Raw genomic sequence first — 18,543 nt, 5'->3', positions numbered from 1 at the left:
AGTGGAGACTCATTCTTGTAGAGTCTCATTTACATAAATTATAACTTTTAAGCAGTCACAGGTATTTCATGGAGAAAACCAGGGGGGTGGATCATGTAAATTTCTGTCATTTTAGCAGAGCTTTTGCATACATTTAAGCCAGCTTTATTCAGCCATGCAATTGCTTTCTGTAGTTTCACATCCTGGCAGAAATGAACATACTCATTTACAAATACAAAGATACAGCCTCTGTAGTGTAGCAAAAGTATATCAACTCAAATCATGCTTAACAATCAATGTTTTAGTATTCTTTCTGAGACATTTTCTAGGCATCCATTGAATTTCTATTAATTATCTCATAATATCACTGCAGAGCCTTCAGTTGTCTAAAGATTTTAGAAATGTTCTTCAACAGAACATACTCCAAAATCTCATTACTGTGGAAAACACAGGTTTATCAGAACAGTGACTCATTCTATTTGCTTGAATATAAATTGATTTTTTTTCCTATAATCTTAGACCTTCAGTAGGAGTAATTCTAGTTCTTTTGATCATAAACCTTTACATATTTAGGAAAAATATACTCAAGAGGCTTAAAAATGTATGCTTGTATTATAATTAACACTGATGACTCAGAGAAGACCTAGTTGTCATTAAAACCAAAATATTATATTTGTCATCATAGTCAAAGATTAACATGAATTATGTCAATTTGAACTTTTATTTTTTTTTTGATAGGTTAACAAAATATTTATTAATAAAATAACATTAGAAGTAAAGATTTCATATTAATAATTTTGGTGAACATAAATAACATCTGAATATTTTAAAATCTAGCACTTTTAAAGTATTAGTAGTTCATTTTTATATTGTAGGAAATTTTAGTTATATTCAGTCTATATAAGCAATTATTTATTTAGATATGCCAATCAGAATAGAGGTCCTGTATTTTTTTTCAAATTTTAAACTTTTTTTTTTTTTTTTTGTATTGGGATATAGCCGATTAACAATGTTATGGTAGTTTTAGGTAAACAGTGAAGGGACTCAGCCATACATATACATTTATCCATTTTCCCCCCAAACCTCCCTCCCATCCAGGCTGGCACCAAACATTGAGTAGAGTTCCACGTGCTATACCATAGGTCCTTGTTGGTTATCCATGTTGAATATGGCAGTGTGTACATGACCTTCCCAAACTTCATATCACTTACCCCCCACCACTGGCAACCATAAGTTCATTTTCTAAGTCTATGAGTCTTTCTGTTTTATAAGTAAATTCATTTGTATCGTTTCTTTTTAGATTCCACATAAAAGGGAAGTCATACAATATTTCTCCTTCTCTGTCTGACTTACAATATTACACTGTAGGTCTGTCCATATTGCTGCAAATGGCATTATTTCATTCTTTTTAATGGCTTAGTAATATTCAATTGTATATATATGCCACATCTTCTTTATCCATTCCTCTGTCAGTGGACATTTAGGTTGCTTCCTTGGCTGTTGTAAACAGTGCTGCGATGAACATTGACATGTATCCAAAGGTAGGAACACATTACATCCTCACATAATCAGAGATGAAGGAATTTCTGAACTATAGACACAAGTACATATAGCCACAGAGACATAGCTTCAGTTCTACAATTTCAGTCATGGGTTAAGTGTAAACACAAGCAGAAAATCTCCCTAGTCCAGATTTCAAATAGCTGTTTTCTTCCCAAAGGGCATGACATTTTGAATTGATTTGAGATAAAAAATGGACTAAAAATAAAAAGGCTGACAAACCAGATTCTCTTTTGTGGGCAGGGACCTGAATCATATAGACTTGAATATCTATAGACCATGAACCCATTTAGAGAGAGCTCTGGATGGTCAGATCCTCGTACCAAATCCCCATCCATTTCTGCCAATGATAGGGAATAACTTAACAGCCAAAAATAAACCGAAATAAAACATTAGTAGAGAGGCAATTTTAAATTAGAAGAACACAGAGTCCACATAGTTTTGTTGGTGTTCTGGCTTCACCCAGGAGAGATAAGAAAAGACACACCTGGGCTTTCACCACACACCAGGCGCACTTCTCCATGAACAGTGTTTACCTGGCTCTGACAGGTGAGTCTGTTGGGCATCTCACCGTGAGCTCCAAAGTGGTTAAAAGATATTTTTCAAAAAGAATGAAATCTTGTCACTCATATAGATCTGGACACATTAAAAGATTTTATTATTCATGAGGGAATTTACAGATGTTAAAACGAATTCAAAAGAAAACAAAGGAATATTGAGCAGGAATATTGAAAGAAGTGTGTAATTGGAAGCAAGACTTTTATTGCATTGTGTGTGGGTGGGGGGAGGAGCGACAGTTGAACCTCTGCTGGACGATGCATTTTGACAGGTATCTGTGACCTGATAGCCTGGATCTTGGAGCCAGCAAGCGACAGGCCCATGACCACCATAGGAGGTGCATTGCCCCCAACATGGGGAAAGGGCAGTGCCCAATCCTGAGCTCCACCTCTTCTTTATGGATGTGACCATCTCTCTAATTCATGTCCCAATTCAGGAAGAATTGCTTCCAGAGCCTGGCAGGGGCCTTCAGAGTCTCATCCACTGGCTAACCCACTCACAGTTGAGGGAGCCCATGCTGCTGCTATCAGCAAATGCAACTAGAGTTTGGATCCATGGGTGTGCTCCAGACTCTTCTCAGTTTCTGTCATTGTGAGTTGAAAGTGTCTGTGGGATATCTGAAAGGAGAGAGCTCATGGAGTTGATGGGTTTAGTCAGGAGAAATGAATGGACTCATAGCCTGGAGAGCTGAATGTAGGGCCTGTAACAGGCTCTTCTGTACTCTGAGCCACTTGTCCTTGGCCCTTTTGATTTTAGCATAGCTGTGGTGAAAAGTTCCATGGACATTGCTAACATCCCCTGTCCAGCCTGTGTCCCAGCACACCATGAGAGGTATTTTTCTTCTATTCTGTCTTAGGATTTTCTTCTATGCCATGGAACACAGTTCAGTTAATGCTGGAAAGTGTGGGCAAGGTAACGCTTGTTGGGCCACCTGCAAACTAAGGAAGATGGTAGTGAATGAATAAAGCTTTGGCCTCTGTCCTTAAGATGAATAATTTGGGATCCAATACATATGGTGGATCCCCAGTGGAAATGATGTCCATGGGCCACAGTGGTAACCAGCTTGACAGTGTTATGTAGTCTTTATGAGCCTTACTTCCTTCCCTCCTTCGCTCTGTTTCCTAGGCTCCCCTCCCAGTGAACTGCCTGCATCCAGATGCTTGTCTCAGGCTCTGCCATTAGTGCTGTCATCTGAATGGAGGTGGTCTTTTCAGTCAAAGCGGGCCAGGCATGTGCAGCTGTGGAAAAGGAAGTTAAGTTCTTCAAGGGCACACGTTCTGATGGAGGCTGTGAAAGAGTAGAGGGGTAGGAATAGAGAGGTTTGTATAAGAGATAGGCTGAAATTGTGCCCCAGGGATTCATAGCTGGATGAGGGAAAATAGAGGATTCATTTGATTTCAGAGCTTGTTGTAGGTTTCTGATGGAGGGCCACTTGAGGGAATAGCCTGGGGCAAGGAGAGACTATGGAGTAATATGCCTGGAAAGGGGACAAAAGGTCTCCACTGTACCAGCTAGCTATTGTGAATAACAAACTACCCAAGACTTAGTGGTTTAAACAGTTAGCATTTATTGTTGCTCAGTAGTCTACAGGTCCACTGGGCAGTTCTGGTCTGGGCTTGGCTAGGCTGATGTTGAGTAAGCTTGCCCATGAATTCACATGCAGTCTGGGGGTCAATGGGAATAATCGGTCTAGGATGGCAGCACTTGGAATGGCTCTCTTCCATGTGTTTACTTCCTGAGCAGGCTGGCCTGGTGGTGGCAGGGCTCTGAGAGAGTCAAAGAGTGTGCAGCCTCTTGTGGTCTAGGCTCAGAACTGGGACATTGTCACTTCTTCCAGATTCTGTTTCCACTTAGCACAATCGAGAGGAGATCAGGAGAGAAAATGAAATCCCTTTCATGATAATACGCCACTAAGTTGACACTACTCAGTAGAGCATTTTCACTTGTATTATATGGAAATTAGCCTCTTATAATTTTTAGCCTGTTGGTTAGACCTGATTTTTCCCTGCTGAAGCAACGCTAACACAACTACTTCCCTTACGACATGGCAGGTCTTCACATTTTCACAAGTGTCCTGTCTTCCTTTTCTTTTCTGTTCTCCAAACTCTCCAGTCATTTCTCTAATGGCATGCTTGGTAGCCATCAAGGTCTCTACCTGAAGTATAGTCTGGTTCATCTGACTTGTCACTCTTAACACATGGCATTCATAACTGCATGTGACATTGTAGGCATATATGATGAGCTTATAGCAGTGAAACTGTGTTTTATTTTATTTTTGCTTTAATCTGAACTCTGTGATTTGATTGATGTGCCCAAATGTAGCTTTTGGGAGAGCTCAATCACACAATTGGTTTATACTGATAGATGATCTGATAAATTGTCCTAGTTCTTTTTCCATACTGAGAGCAGCTAAATCAAGATTTACCCATCTTGTACTTGCTCAATATAATTTTACATATATAAAGTTAGGGTTTGATATATATTTTTTTCTTGTTCTATTTCCTTTTCTTGGATTCAAGCCCAGGATATCAGTCTGTTCAGATAATTGTGAATCATGCTTCTTTTGTCTTCCCAGTTTTGTCCTGGCTATAAGTTTATGTCTTCATGCAGCAGTTGACAAGACAATGAGGCTAGGACAGCCCCAAAGCTACAGCCCTGTGCACTCCTTGACAATTGCCCTTTGGCCTGGAAGGAAGTAGTAAAGCATATGAGTAGAGATTGCATATCTGATTGAAAATCCATTTGCACTGCACTCGTAGTAGCATATGCATTTTCTCTAACTTGTCCACAAGGACGTCATGAGTGGGCTTCTTCTGTTTTATGGGGCTTTTTCTGGAGGCCTTGCTGAAAACCATACACAATATCTGTAATACACACCCACTTATTAGCTGCAGATATCTTTTCTTTGTGCATGTAGATAGGAGTAAAGAATATTATAACACCCATGTACCTACTTGTCTGCTTTATTGATTATTCACATGACATGTTTGCTTCAGAATTTTTTTTTTCTGTTTAAAAAATAAAATAATACTAGTACAATTGGGGCACCCCATGATGCTTCCTTGTCATAATTTCAGAGTTTATCATTCTCATGCATGATTTATAACTTAACTGCATTTACACTGTCTCTATGACTATTATGTATTGGTTTTGTAGGTCTTTAAACTTTATCATACTGTAGATATCATGTAACTTGCATTGTTTGCTCAACATAGTATTTCAAGAAGTATACATGCTGACATGCTGATGAATGTAGTGCTAGTTTGTTCTTTCTTATGGCTAAGTATTCTATTGCAGGGAACAATTTTCTAAGAGATAGATAATAAATGTTTTCGATTAACAGTAAAGAATCCACATGCCAATGCAGGAGATGCGGGTTCGATCCAGGGGTCAGGAAGATCCCCTGGAAAAGAAAATGGCAACCCACTCCAGTATTCTTACCTGAGAAATCCCTTGGACAGAGGAGCCTGGTGGGCTATAGTCCATGGGGTCTCAAGAGTCAGACATGACTGAGCGACTAAACAATAAATGGTCAGTGTCACATAGTCTTCTTGGTTTTTGTCTGTTTTTATAACCCTTTAACAGTATTCAAAGCACTATTAACTCTCATACTGTACAAAAATAGGGTTTAGATTGCCAACCTCTGTTCTCCTGTCCTGTCTGACTCACACCGTTTCTCCATCCTCCTTTTGATTTACATGGCTTCCTGCATCGTACGTTCCCTTTCTATAAAACAGAATGACTGCCTTGCCTACCTCCTCAAGAGAGTAGGAAGATAAGGCAGATGATAGATATGAAAGTGCTTGGAAATGTTGCTTTTTCCCACTCTGCACAGCATGTAGTATCTTAATTCCCCAACCAGGGATCAGACCCATGACCCCTGCAGTAGAGGTGCAGAATCCTAACCACTGGACCATCAGGGAAGTCCCTGAAATGTTTTGAGTTTTTTTTAATGCTTTTTTATGCCTTCTCTCTCTTTTCACTTCCTTTTTCTTTTTTTCCTCTCTCCTTCCTTTTTTGCTTCTTCATATTCCATGAAGAAATATGGGAGCTCATTGAGAAATGTAGATGACTGAGACACATAGGTAGACACTGTTGGGCAGTGGGGGGTTGGGAAGACCTGCACCCAAAGTGTATATATAGTGTTACGTTCTTGCTGGTGGTTTCTCTGCAGCTCTGGGACATCAGTGGCTGGGAAATTCAGGAGGCACGCTCATTCTAGGCAGCCTGTTAGCAGAACACAGCTGTTACTTTGTTTAAATGTGCTTGGTCTAAGGTCTGGGCTGATGGCCTGTTCTGCCACCAAATAGCTGTGTGACCAGTCTCACCTCACAGGCCTTTTGGCTCTTCATCTGTCAACTGCATCTGTCAACACAGGTTTCACAAGATTGTTTTGAAAATTAAACAAGATAAGCTTAAAATGTTAGTGTGTGGTGCAGGCCCTTGGTGAAATGCTTATTAGAGGTTAATTTGCTATATTTTTACCTATGGAGGTTAATTACTATGCTTTATTGTTTACTTATAGAGGGTCCTCCTTTAGGATCACTGCACTAGACAGCAAGTCCACAAAGGGTATGTGCCTACTTTTCTTTTTTTTTTTGTATAGCACTGGTAGCTTTAATGGATTTTAATAAAATTTGTAACTTTTCAAAAAGTGAGTAAGGTGAGCTTGGATTAGGTATTTCAGCACCTTCTCTGGTCTTGATGCAAAACAATGATGAATGAATTTTTCTTTGTGGAAAAGATATATTAGTAATTTAATTTCTTTAATGGGCAGATAGCTATTCAGATTTTTAACTTCATCATGTGTCACTTTTGGTATGTTGTATTTTTCTACCAATTTGTCCATTGCACCTATGTTGCTGAATTTATTGGCAACTGTTGTTAGTAATATTCTCTTATATGATTTAATGTTTGTAGGACTGTAATGCTATTTCCTCATTTCTGATATTCATAATTCATTTTGTATCTTTTGTTTCTTAATCAGTCCATCTAGGAGTTTATCAATTTTGTTGATCTTTTCAAATAACCAACTTTTGTATGTCTACTTTAAAAACTATCTCAAAATGGGAACTTTAATTTGAGAAAAATAATAGTGTCCTTCATCTGTTACTACAAACACCTTTTTTTAAATGCCTTGCTGCTGCTAAGTCGCTTCAGTCGTGTCTGACTCTGTGCGACCCCATAGACGGCAGCCCACCAGGCTCCCCCTTCCCTGGGATTGTCCAGACAAGAACACTGGAGTGGGTTGCCATTTCCTTCTGCAATACATGAAAGTGAAAAGTGAAAGTGAAGTCGCTCAGTTGTGTCCAACTCTTAGCAACTTCATGGACTGCAGCCTACCAGGCTCCTCTGTCCATGGGATTTTCCAGGCAAGAGTACTAGAGTGGGGTGTCATTGCCTTCTCCTTTAAATGCCTTAAACACATAGTTAATAGTACCTAGCCTGCTGACAGGTATGTGGATGTACTAAAGACTTCTTTAAAAAGTTGAACTGAATTCACATTTTTATTTCTCAGGTATGACATACTCAATCCTTCCACATACTCTGCAGTTAAAGATCACCTTACTCTTAGATTGGCTGAGGGTTGGAGATTTAAACATGGGCAAGAGGAGCCTGTAGAAAGGGTCAGACCAACTCTCACAGCTATATGATTATATGCGTAATAGTCATTGGTGTTGCTGGCCTTTCCTTATTAAGGCTGATTCTGCAGTTTTTCCACATGTAGGAGCCTGAGGAAGAAGATTGAGATAGCCAGTCTTTATATTTCCAGAGATAAGTAGTTTTTAATGCTGACTTCAAGTTGAAAGCTATTTCTGGTATTTCTGATTATGCCTCAAGAGACCAAAAAGTAATTTGGGCTCAGTGGATAGAATGAAATTGAATTTTCTCTAGGGAAGATAATATTAAACATAAATGCAAAGCAACGTGTAACAAGGTTATTACAATGGTATATGTCCACTATGTTCAGGAAAAAGTAAGACAGTAAAATTCATGACTGTAGACTTGGTGAGAATTAGCTACTTATGGACAAAGCAGTTCTTACCATTTGCTTCTGTAACATTTTCTGAGTTGTTCTTTCATATGTGGACCAGGATCCAAATGTCAAGGTTAATTAAAGGAAGTGTGTGTGTGTGTGTGTGTGTGTGTGTGTGTGTGTAAAGTGATGAATATCTACGAAGAATCTAGGAAACTTTGATTTCAAAGTTTTCTATTCATTTTTAAACCTTTTAGAAGCTCATTTGAATTGTTTTAGTCAATGCTTAGTAAAAAGAATGAAAATATGTTGAGCAGAGTTGGTTATCCAATTTCTTCTCTTTCAAAGTAAGAGTGCCTGGCAGAACAGATGTGTCAAATGTGCCATGAAACTCAGTTAAACAATCCAAAGGGAATGGAGATTTCTGGACATCTGTCTTTCTGGTAAACGTGGGCCACCCAGAAATATATTTTGCTTGTGTGTTTTTCAGCCTTATATTTGTTATTTTTATACCTTTCTTTGGAGAAGATCCTATACATTTTAGAAATGTTCTTCAAGGATTGAGGTGTACCGTTTGGAACATGTTTGTATTAATAGCATATGGTTTGATAAATGAAAAAGCTATGTAGCACTGACTCGGATACAGTGTTTTGTTTTTTTTTTAATGATAATAAATCCTTGTTATCAATTAATTTATTCAACAAATAACTATTAAAGGCCCACTGTGTGCCAGGCACTATACTCCGTCCCAGACAGCAGTGAATAAAACAAAATCTGTTTTATTGAACTTATATTCTATTCTATCTAAATATTCTATATGAATATTTTTCTTTTGGGCAAATTGAAGTTTGTATTTATTTTTAATTTCTGAAAATTTTACATGCATGTGTCCAAAATCATCAAACTGTACCCATTAAATATGTGCAGTTATTTATATATAAATTATTCATCAGTAAAGCAGTAAAACATTTACTCTAGTTTGTTTTCTTCTTACCCTAAGGTTGATTGAGCTGTATTGTATTGACTTCTCCAGTATGAAAGTTTCTCAGACTTCTATTAATACTTCATGTTAGACATCTGTGATTTGGATCCCACATTACTCTCAACTACCTATACCAGATGAATTTGACTATTGCAAATCCAGTAAGTGATATATAACTTATATATATATGGAGAGAGAGAGGTATTAACTGGAGAAGGAAATGGCAACCCACTCCAATAGAGAATTCCATGGACATAGGAGTCCATGGGGTTGCAAAGAGTTGGACACGACTGAGTGACTAACACATACATGGGTGTTAACTATTTATTTATTTATATTTTTCTACACCAAAGAGCGTTTTCAGCCATACTCAGTATAGTATATATAACTGCTATAGCCGTCTAAACAATGGTCTAAATGATTGTGTAATAGTGAATGTCAATGTGTAAGACAATATGAAGTGTGTAGGAGTTGAGGGTGAGTTCATATCCATTCCTCCAAAATTAAACTCACCCCAAATGAGCTGGAGGAAACGTGCTTCTATGTACCACCAAGACTTTTCATTCAGGCTTGGCTTTTGCCTGGATATGGATTCCAATTTTCTTTTCTGGAGTCTGTGGCCACAAGCCGGTGGAAGTTACTTAATGCTACTTGCTGGGGAAATACACACTCCTCCCCACCCCTCATGTCAAGGCTGTATTTGAGTTCACTGGAGCCTGGCAATGTTGCTTATGTAGCCTCTCAGTTTTCCTTCTAGAGCCTACGTTTGAAGAATCTAGCATAGGACCTTCTGATTCCTCACTCATGTCTCTGTAAAGTATTGATAGGCCTGGTGGTATAGCTTAGAATCAGGCGTGTTGAACAGGTGCAGTCATACACAGGAGAACTGACGTTTTCTTTGCAAGGTCCAAGCCATTTATTTATCCATTTTTTTTAACCTTCGCAAGGCAAAGGCTTTTTAAAAAATAATTGTGTTTATTTATTTATTTTGGCTGTGCTGGATCTTTGCTGCTGCATGGGCTTTTCTCTAGCTGTGGCAAGCAGGGGCTACTCTTCAGTGCGGTGTGCAGGCTTCTCACTGTGGTGGCTTCTCTTGTTGTGGAGCACAGGCTTCAGTAGTTGTGGCTTCCGGGCTTTAGAGCACAGGCTCAGTAGTTGTGGTGCACGGCCTTAGTTGCTCCTTGGCGTGTGGGATCTTCCCAGATCAGGGATGGAACCAGTGTCTCTTGTATGGACAGGCGGATTCTTTACCTTTAAGCTACCAGGGAAGCCCCTATATATCCATTAAAAATTTTTTTTTATTTCTTATATATTTCTAAAAGGTTTATAGCCGTAAGCACATATAAAACAAGACCATTAAATAAGATAATGGAATAAAGTATTTGAAAAAAGAGGGAAGGAAAAATCAAAATATACTTGAAATGACTAGTGCAGGTAAGGATGTGTGTGCAAATGTTTGTGAGCATCTTTGGTTCAAGTGGTGTCAAAGGTAGAAAATGCAAAAGCTTATTTCAGTTTTGGAGGGTCAAGTGGCTGTGCCTGATTGTTTACAAAGTTCACTAAACATGAGTAACTGTGTTTTAAGAAGCTTTGCTGTGCCTTGCCAGAGGTGAGAATCTGCAGCAGAATGCAGGGTTCTAAGTGGACCTGCTGACCGTTTTGTTGTTAGAAAACCTAATAGAGGGTCTTGCGCATGGGTCAGGTACTAACTTCCTTTGTGTGGCTATGGAGAGCAAGGGTGTTCCTTTCTCTAGTTCAACACGCTGATGGCTCTTCTCTCTGCCTGAGGCAGATTGATAAGAAAGTCGGTAGGCAGATAGAGGAGCCTGTCCCTCTTGCTTCTGATCATTGGTTATGCCTTGGGAGGCGATTCCCAGAAACAAAGTTCCTGCAGTGAGGCTTACCAATAGCATGATTTCAAGAAGCTTTTATATATAGAATACTCATACAATAGGAAATAGGCATAAAATTTGGGCTCAGTGGGGAAAAAAAAGAAGAATTGGACAATTCTCCACAATGCTGTAGGCAAGAGGGGATTCTCCAGACTTTTTGAGGCCCTGGACAGTTTTAAGGTTAGCAGACTCCTGCTTCTTGCCGCCCATTGATAAAGGAGATAAAGAGTAGAGCTAAGACCACTGCTAGGCCTCGTTATATTTAATATTTATTTAGGCAGATTTTCCTGTTGGTTAAGACCAAGACTCAAGAGCAAGACTGCTTAGGTATGAATTCCAGCTCTGCTAGCTGAGTTTTTTCTGGAAAGTTGTTTAGCACCTTTGAGTTCGTGTTTTCCCATCTGTGTAATGAGGATAATAACAGTGTCTACTTTATAGGATCATTGTTAAGATTAAGTGATTAGTACTTGTAAAGTGTTTACAATAGTCCCTGACATGAGTTGAGTATAGTAGTTTTTTTGAGCATAAGACAGATGAGCTGGAACGGATCTTATCATCTAGTTTGCTTAGTTAAGAAATTGAAATATATCTGGAGAAAAATGGCAAAAGCATTCACATCATATGTGCTGTGAATGACATGCCATAATATTTGTTCTGACAATTCTGAATATTAACCAAGATACAAATATGTATTAAAAGGAAAATCCTCAAGTTCTGACTAAACAGCTGGTAAACTGGCAGATGTTCAAGAAGCATCTTGGTAACCGTAAGGTCTTAGTCACTAGAACTTTAAAATGTGTTTTATGGTATTAGGATGTTGTTCTGGTTACATCTGTAGAACAGGTTTTGCTATTGTGATTCAGGTAGGGGTTTATGTTTGTTTTCTACTTGGCATTTTGCCAGGGTAGGGAAGGAAACTATTCATGAAATAATTTCATTACAGTAATGAAAGGGTAGTATTTTGCCTTTAAAAAAGTCTACTTAATAAACATTTATTGACTTGCCTAGTTGTGCTGTGTACTAAGTTGCTCAGTCATGTCCAGCTCTTTGCGACCCTATGGACTGTAGCCTACCAGGCTCTTCTGTCCATGGGATTCTCCAGGCAAGAATCCTGGAGTGGGTTGCCATGCCCTCCTTGAGGGGATCTTCCTGACCCAGGGATTGAACCTGCATCTCTTACATCTCTTGCATTGGCAGGCCAGTTCTTTACCACTAGCACTACCTAGGAATAGTATTAATACACCTAAATATTTTTAAATAAAAAATGTTATTGGGGTATAAAATGTATATAGAAAATTATACTCATATGGGTGAAATCTGATGAGTTATCAAAAAGTAAACACACCTATGTGTTGTAGGAAGCGGGGCCCCCTCCAGGGCCCCAAGAGTGGGCTCTCGTCTAACATTCAGAAAAGAATTGTCCAAGGAGACACATGCTGACAAAGCAAGAGATTTTATTGGAAGAAGGCACCCAGGCAGACAGCAGCAGGGTAAGGGAACCCAGGAGAACTTCTCTGCCATGTGGCTTACAGTCTCGGGTTTTATGTTGATTGGATTAGTTTCTAGGTTGTCTTTGGCCAGTCATTCTGACTCAGTCCTTCCTCTTGGCACACTCATGGCTCAGCCAAGATGGATGCTAGTGAGAGGGATTCTGGGAGGTGGATGGACACGTAGTGTTTCCTTTTGACCTTTCCTGAACTCTTCCAATTGGTGGTGGCTTATTAGTTCCATGTTCCTTTCCAGGACTACCTGTCGTAAAACAACTCATGCAAATGGTCACTAGAGAGCCTGGCCAGGGTGGGCGGTTTCAATCAGTGTGCTTCCCCTAACATATGTAGCCCTCTTGGCAGGTCAAGAAACAAAAGAGTATCTGCACTCCTAGAAGCATGTCTTTGTCTCTTCTCAGTCACTTTTGCCAGCCCTTCTTCCCAGGGGTGACCACTAAGCAAAAAGCTGACTTCTACCCAGAAAGAAACCCAGGAGCCTGTGGTCAATTAATCTATGACAGAGGAGGCATGAATGTACAATGGAGAAAAGGTAGCCTCTTCAGTATGTGGTGCTGGGAAAACTGGATAACTACATGTGAAAGAGTGAAGTTAGAACATTCTCTAATACCATACACAAAAGTAAACTCAAAATGGATTAAAAACATCAATGTAAGAGTGGCTAGTATAAAACTCAGAGGAAGACATAGGCAGAACACTCTTTGACATAAAATGCAGCAATATCTTTTTGGACCCACCTCCTAGAGTAATAAAAATAAACAAATGGTACCTGATTAAACTGAAAAGCTTTTGCATAGCAAAGGAAACCATAAATAAAACAAAAAGACAACCCACAGAATGAGAGAAGATATTTGCAAGTGAAGCAGCCAAGAAGGGATTAATTTCTAAAATACGTAAACACCTCTTCCAGCTCTATATCAAAAAAGCAAACAACCCAATCAAAAAATGGGCAGAAGACCTAAATAAAAATTTCTCCAAAGAAGACATACAGATGGCCTACAGGCACATGAGAAGATGCTCAACAGCACTAATTATTAGAGAAATGCAAATCAAAACTATTGGAGGTTTCACCTCACACCAGTCAGAATGGTCATCATCAAAAAGTCTACAAACAATAAATTCTGAAGTAGGTGTAGAAAAAAGGGAATCCTCATGTTTGGTGGGAATGTAAATTGGTGCACCCACTGTGGAGAACAGTATGGTGGTTCCTTAAATGACTAAAAATAGAGTCACCGTATGACCCCACAATCCCACTGCTTTGCATATATCTGGTGAAAACTCTAATTTGAAAAGATACATGCACCCCACTGTTCATTGCAACACCATTTACAATAGCCAAGACATGAAAGCAACCTAAATGTCCACTGACAGATGAATGGATAAATATGTAGTATATAAATACAATGGAATATTATTCAGCCATAAAAAGAATGAAATAATACCATTTGCACAACATGGATGGACCAAGAGATTGTCATGCTAAGTGAAGTAAGTCAGAGAAAGACAAATACCATATGGAATCACTTATATGTGGAATCTTGAAAAATAATACAGGTGAATTTATTTACAAAAGAGGAACAGACTCACAGAGTTAGAAAACAAACTTATGGTTACCAAAGGGGAAAGGTAGGAGGGGAGGGATAAATTAGAAGTTGGGGTTATGCACACTACTGTGTATGAAATAGATAATCACTGAGGACCTACTGTATAGTACAAAGAATTATACTCAGTACTCTGTAGTAACCTATATGGGAAAGGAATCTCAAGAAGAATAGATGTATATATAGGTATAAGTGAATCATTTTTCCATATACCTGAAACTAACACAAAATTATAGATCAACTATTCTCCAATATAAAAAAAAAATTAAAAAGACAGCTGACTTCTAACATCACAGATTAATTTTTACTGTTTTGTAAAAATTTTATACAAGTGGAATCAGGTCTAGCATCTTTCATTCAACATAATATTTATGAGAGTTATCCATGGTGGCTTGTAGCAGAAGTTTGCTTTTTAGCATTGCTGTGTAGTATTCCATTATATGAATATACCACATGATACTTTCCTCTCTTATTAGATTATTTTCAGATTGGGATTATTAAAAATAATGCTGCTAAAATATCCTCATACATGCCTTTTTGTATACATATATATGCAGTTCTGTTACATCTGTCAGTTTAGTCAGTCAGTTCAGTCGCTCAGTCGTGTCTGACTCTTTGTGACCCCATGAATCGCAGCACACCAGGCCTCCCTGTCCATCACCAACTCCCGGAGTTCACTCAGACTCACGTCCATCAAGTTGGGGATAACATCCAGCCATCTCATCCTCTGCTGTCCCCTTCTCCTCTGCCCCCAATCCTTCCCAGCATCAGAGTCTTTTCCAATGAGTCAACTCTTCACATGAGGTGGCCAAAGTATTGGAGTTTCAGCTTTAGCATCATTCCTTCCAATGAACACCCAGGACTGATCTCCTTTAGGATGGACTGGTTGGATCTCCTTGCAGTCCAAGGGACTCTCAAGAGTCTTCTCCAACACCACAGTTCAAAAGCATCAATTCTTCGGTGCTCAGCTTTCTTCACAGTCCAACTCTCACATCCATACATGACCACTGGAAAAACCACAGCCTTGACTAGACAGACCTTTGTTGGCAAAGTAATGTCTCTGCTTTTCAATGTGCTATCTAGGTTGGTCATAACTTTTCTTCCAAGGAGTAAGTGGCCACAGGAAATGCCTGTGTTTAGCTCCTATAGAAACTACAAAAGTGGTTATATCACTTTACACTCCCACAAGCCGTGTATAAGAGTTGCAGTTGCCCCACATCTTGCCAACACTTGATTTTACTTTCAGTAATACAGTGGGTGTGTAGTAGTGTCTCATTTTAGTTTGAATTTGCATTTCCTGATGACTATGCCAAAGCCTATGACTGTGTGGATCACAATAAACTGTGGAAAATTCTGAAAGAGATGGGAATACCAGACCACCTGACCTGCCTCTTGAGAAACCTGTATACAGGTCATGAAGTAACAGTTAGAACTGGACATGGAACAACAGACTGGTTCCAAATAGGAAAAGGAGTACGTCAAGGCTGTATATTGTCACCCTGCTTATTTAACTTATATGCAGAGTACATCATGCGAAATGCCAGGCTGGAGGAAGCGCAAGCTGGAATCATGATTGCCAGGAGAAATATCAATAACCTCAGATATGCAGGTGACACCACCCTTATGGCAGAAAGTGAAGAAGAACTAAAGAGCCTCTTGATGAAAGTGAAAGAGGAGAGTGAAAAAGTTGGCTTAAAGTTCAACATTCAGAAAACGAAGATCATGGCATCTGGTCCCATCACTTCATGGGAAATAGATGGGGAAACAGTGGAAACAGTGGCTGACTTAATTTTGCTGGGCTCCAAAATCACTGCAGATGGTGACTGCAGCCATGAAATTAAAAGACACTTAGTCCTTGGAAGGAAAGTTATGACCAACCTAGATAGCATATTAAAAAGCAGAGACATTACTCTGCCAACAAAGGTCAGTCTACTCAAGGGTATGGTTTTTCCGTTGGTCATGTATGGATGTGAGAGTTGGACTGTGAAGAAAGCTGAGTGCAGAAGAATTGATGCTTTTGAACTGTGGTGTTGGAGAAGACTCTTGAGGGTCCCTTGGACTGCAAGGAGATCCAACCAGTCCATCCTAAAGGAGATCAGTCCTGGGTGTTCATTGGAGGGACTGATGTTGAAGCTGAAACTCCAATAGTTTGGCCACCTGATGTGAAGAGCTGACTCATTTGAAAAGACCCTGATGCTGGGAAAAATTGAGGACAGGAGAAGAAGGGAACGACAGAGGATGAGATGGTTGGATGGCATCATTGACACAGTGGACATGGGTTTGGGTGGACTCCGGAAGTTGGTGATGGACAGGGAGGCCTGGCGTAGTGCGGTTCATGGGGTCGCAAAGAGTCGGACACAACTGAGCGACTGAACTGAACTGATGACTAATGAGCTTAACTTCCTTTTGATGTTTTTAGTGACCATTTTGTGGGTGTGTGTGTGTGTGTGTGTGTGTGTAAAGTGATTGTTCAAGTCATTATAAAAATTGATTTGTATTACTGGGGCTTCTCTGATGGTTCAGCGATAAAGAATCTGCCTGTCTATGCAAAAGATGTGGGTTTGATCCTTGGGTCAGGAAGATCCCCTGGAGGAGGAAACGGCAGCCCACTCCAGTATTCTTGCCTGGGAAATCCTATGGACAGAGGAGCCTGGTGGGCTATAGTCCATAGAGTCTCAAAGAGTCGAACACAACTAAGAAACTAAACAACAGCCACATGTATCCTTTCGGTCCCTGTTAAGACCTTCATGTATCTCCATGCTTCCATGTGGGATCATTTTCATTTGGTCTGTAATGCTACCTTTAATATTTTCTTCAGAGCAGGTCTACTGACAAATACCCTCATTTTTGTTTTGTCATAAAATACCTTTCTTTTCCCTTGACCTCTGTATATGGGAAACTTAAGTTAGTGGTTATTTTCTTCCCACTTTGATGCTACCATTCTTTTGTCTTCTGGCTTCCATTATTTCGGTTGAGATGCCAGCCATTATTATTGTTGCTCCTTTGAAGTTTATCTCATTTTTGTTTGTTTTTAACTGCTTTTTAAGGTTTTCATTTAGACTTTGATGTTCAGCAATTTTAACATGATATGTGTGCTTATTGAGGTTTTCTTTGTATTTATCCTACTTGGAGTTTAGTTTGATATTTTAGCAGTTTGGGGAAATTCTTATGGCCTCTGACCCATTCTTTTTCCTATCTCTGTCTTTCTCGCCAACATTTTTACTTTTCTGTAGGTCTCTCATGCTTTTTGTTTCTCCATTTTCTTCTGGCTTGCCTTCTACTTAGTACTATTTATCTTTATAGCTGTTTCTAATATATTAGAGCCACTGTTGATTTCTTAATTGCACTTATTTTATTTTTCAGTTCTAGAATTTTCATTTCATTTCATAGCAACTATTCCAGTTTTTAGAATAGTTTCTAGTCTCTGATAAATTCTCTATCTTGTCATAATTTCTTGAGCATATATTAATTATGAATATTTTAAGTCCATGTCAGATAATTACAGAATCTATTTCTTATGGGTATATTTCAGTTTTTGGATTTTGATCATTTCTTTTGTTTTTGTTGTTGAGATGCCATGGTACTTTTAACAAATGTCAGATATCTGTAGTAAAAAATAGAGATAATTTGAGACTCTGGATGAGTTGTCTTTCTCCAGGAAGATTTTACTTTTGTTTGTTGCAAATATTGAATTAGATACAGGTTGAACTGATTCAGTCATAACTTGAGTTAGTTAAAATCTGTACTTCAGCTGTTATGAGGGATTATCTATTTCTGGTCACCCTTACTCCTAGTGTCTAGTCTTTGGGGTTCCCACCAGAAAGCTTTGGCTGTATCCAGGACCACTATAGAGCTAGAATGTGAATAGTTGCTCCCACATTCACCAGATTTGAGAGACTGCTGAAAGCTGTGTTCAGATTCTGTAATAGTATAACCACTACTATCATATAGGCAAATGTCTCAAGGGGAAAAGCAGCTTCAGAATTTTCTCTTAGGATTTTTCTTTAATATCTTAGCTCCAAAGTACTGAGGGCTTTGGTAGATCTCTGATGCCTTTGAACAGGTGTTTGTACAGTTGTTCTTGGCAGAAATATTGGACCAGAACAAACTAATCTGCTATTGCCAGCATGGAAATCCTCTTTTTTGCTTTTTAATGCATTTTAAAGGGAATTTTAAAAGTATGAGAAGATCAAATTATACTTTTTTTTATTTTAAATGCTCATTGACAGCTGTTGATAAAGCTAATATATTGTTCTTAAGTCAGTCTGTGCAAAACTGGCCTTTGAATTCTGGCAGAGTTTTGGGGATACATATGAGATGATGTGAAATTATTATGAGTTTGTGCTATAGCTAAGAACCAAAGCAAATAAGGAAGATATGCAAATACCAATAAGCACATGAAAAGACTATTGTTCAGTCACTAAGTTATGTCTGAGTCTTTGCAACCCCTTGGACTGCAACACGCCAGGCTTCCCTGTCTTTCTCTATC

At 38.9% G+C, this 18,543-nt stretch overlaps 1 protein-coding gene across 1 annotated transcript in view; it reads left to right on the top strand.

Moving 5' to 3' along the window:
• Positions 1-18,543, top strand: part of XK (X-linked Kx blood group antigen, Kell and VPS13A binding protein) — a 49,487-nt gene that overhangs the window by 18,808 nt on the left and 12,136 nt on the right. The gene's annotated exons all lie outside the window — the stretch shown is intronic.

This window comes from Bos taurus, chromosome X, assembly GCF_002263795.3.
Source record: "Bos taurus isolate L1 Dominette 01449 registration number 42190680 breed Hereford chromosome X, ARS-UCD2.0, whole genome shotgun sequence".
Classification (NCBI taxonomy): domain Eukaryota; kingdom Metazoa; phylum Chordata; class Mammalia; order Artiodactyla; family Bovidae; genus Bos; species Bos taurus.
Note: the sequence above shows the minus strand (reverse complement) of the source record. Positions and strands in the feature narration are given on the sequence as shown.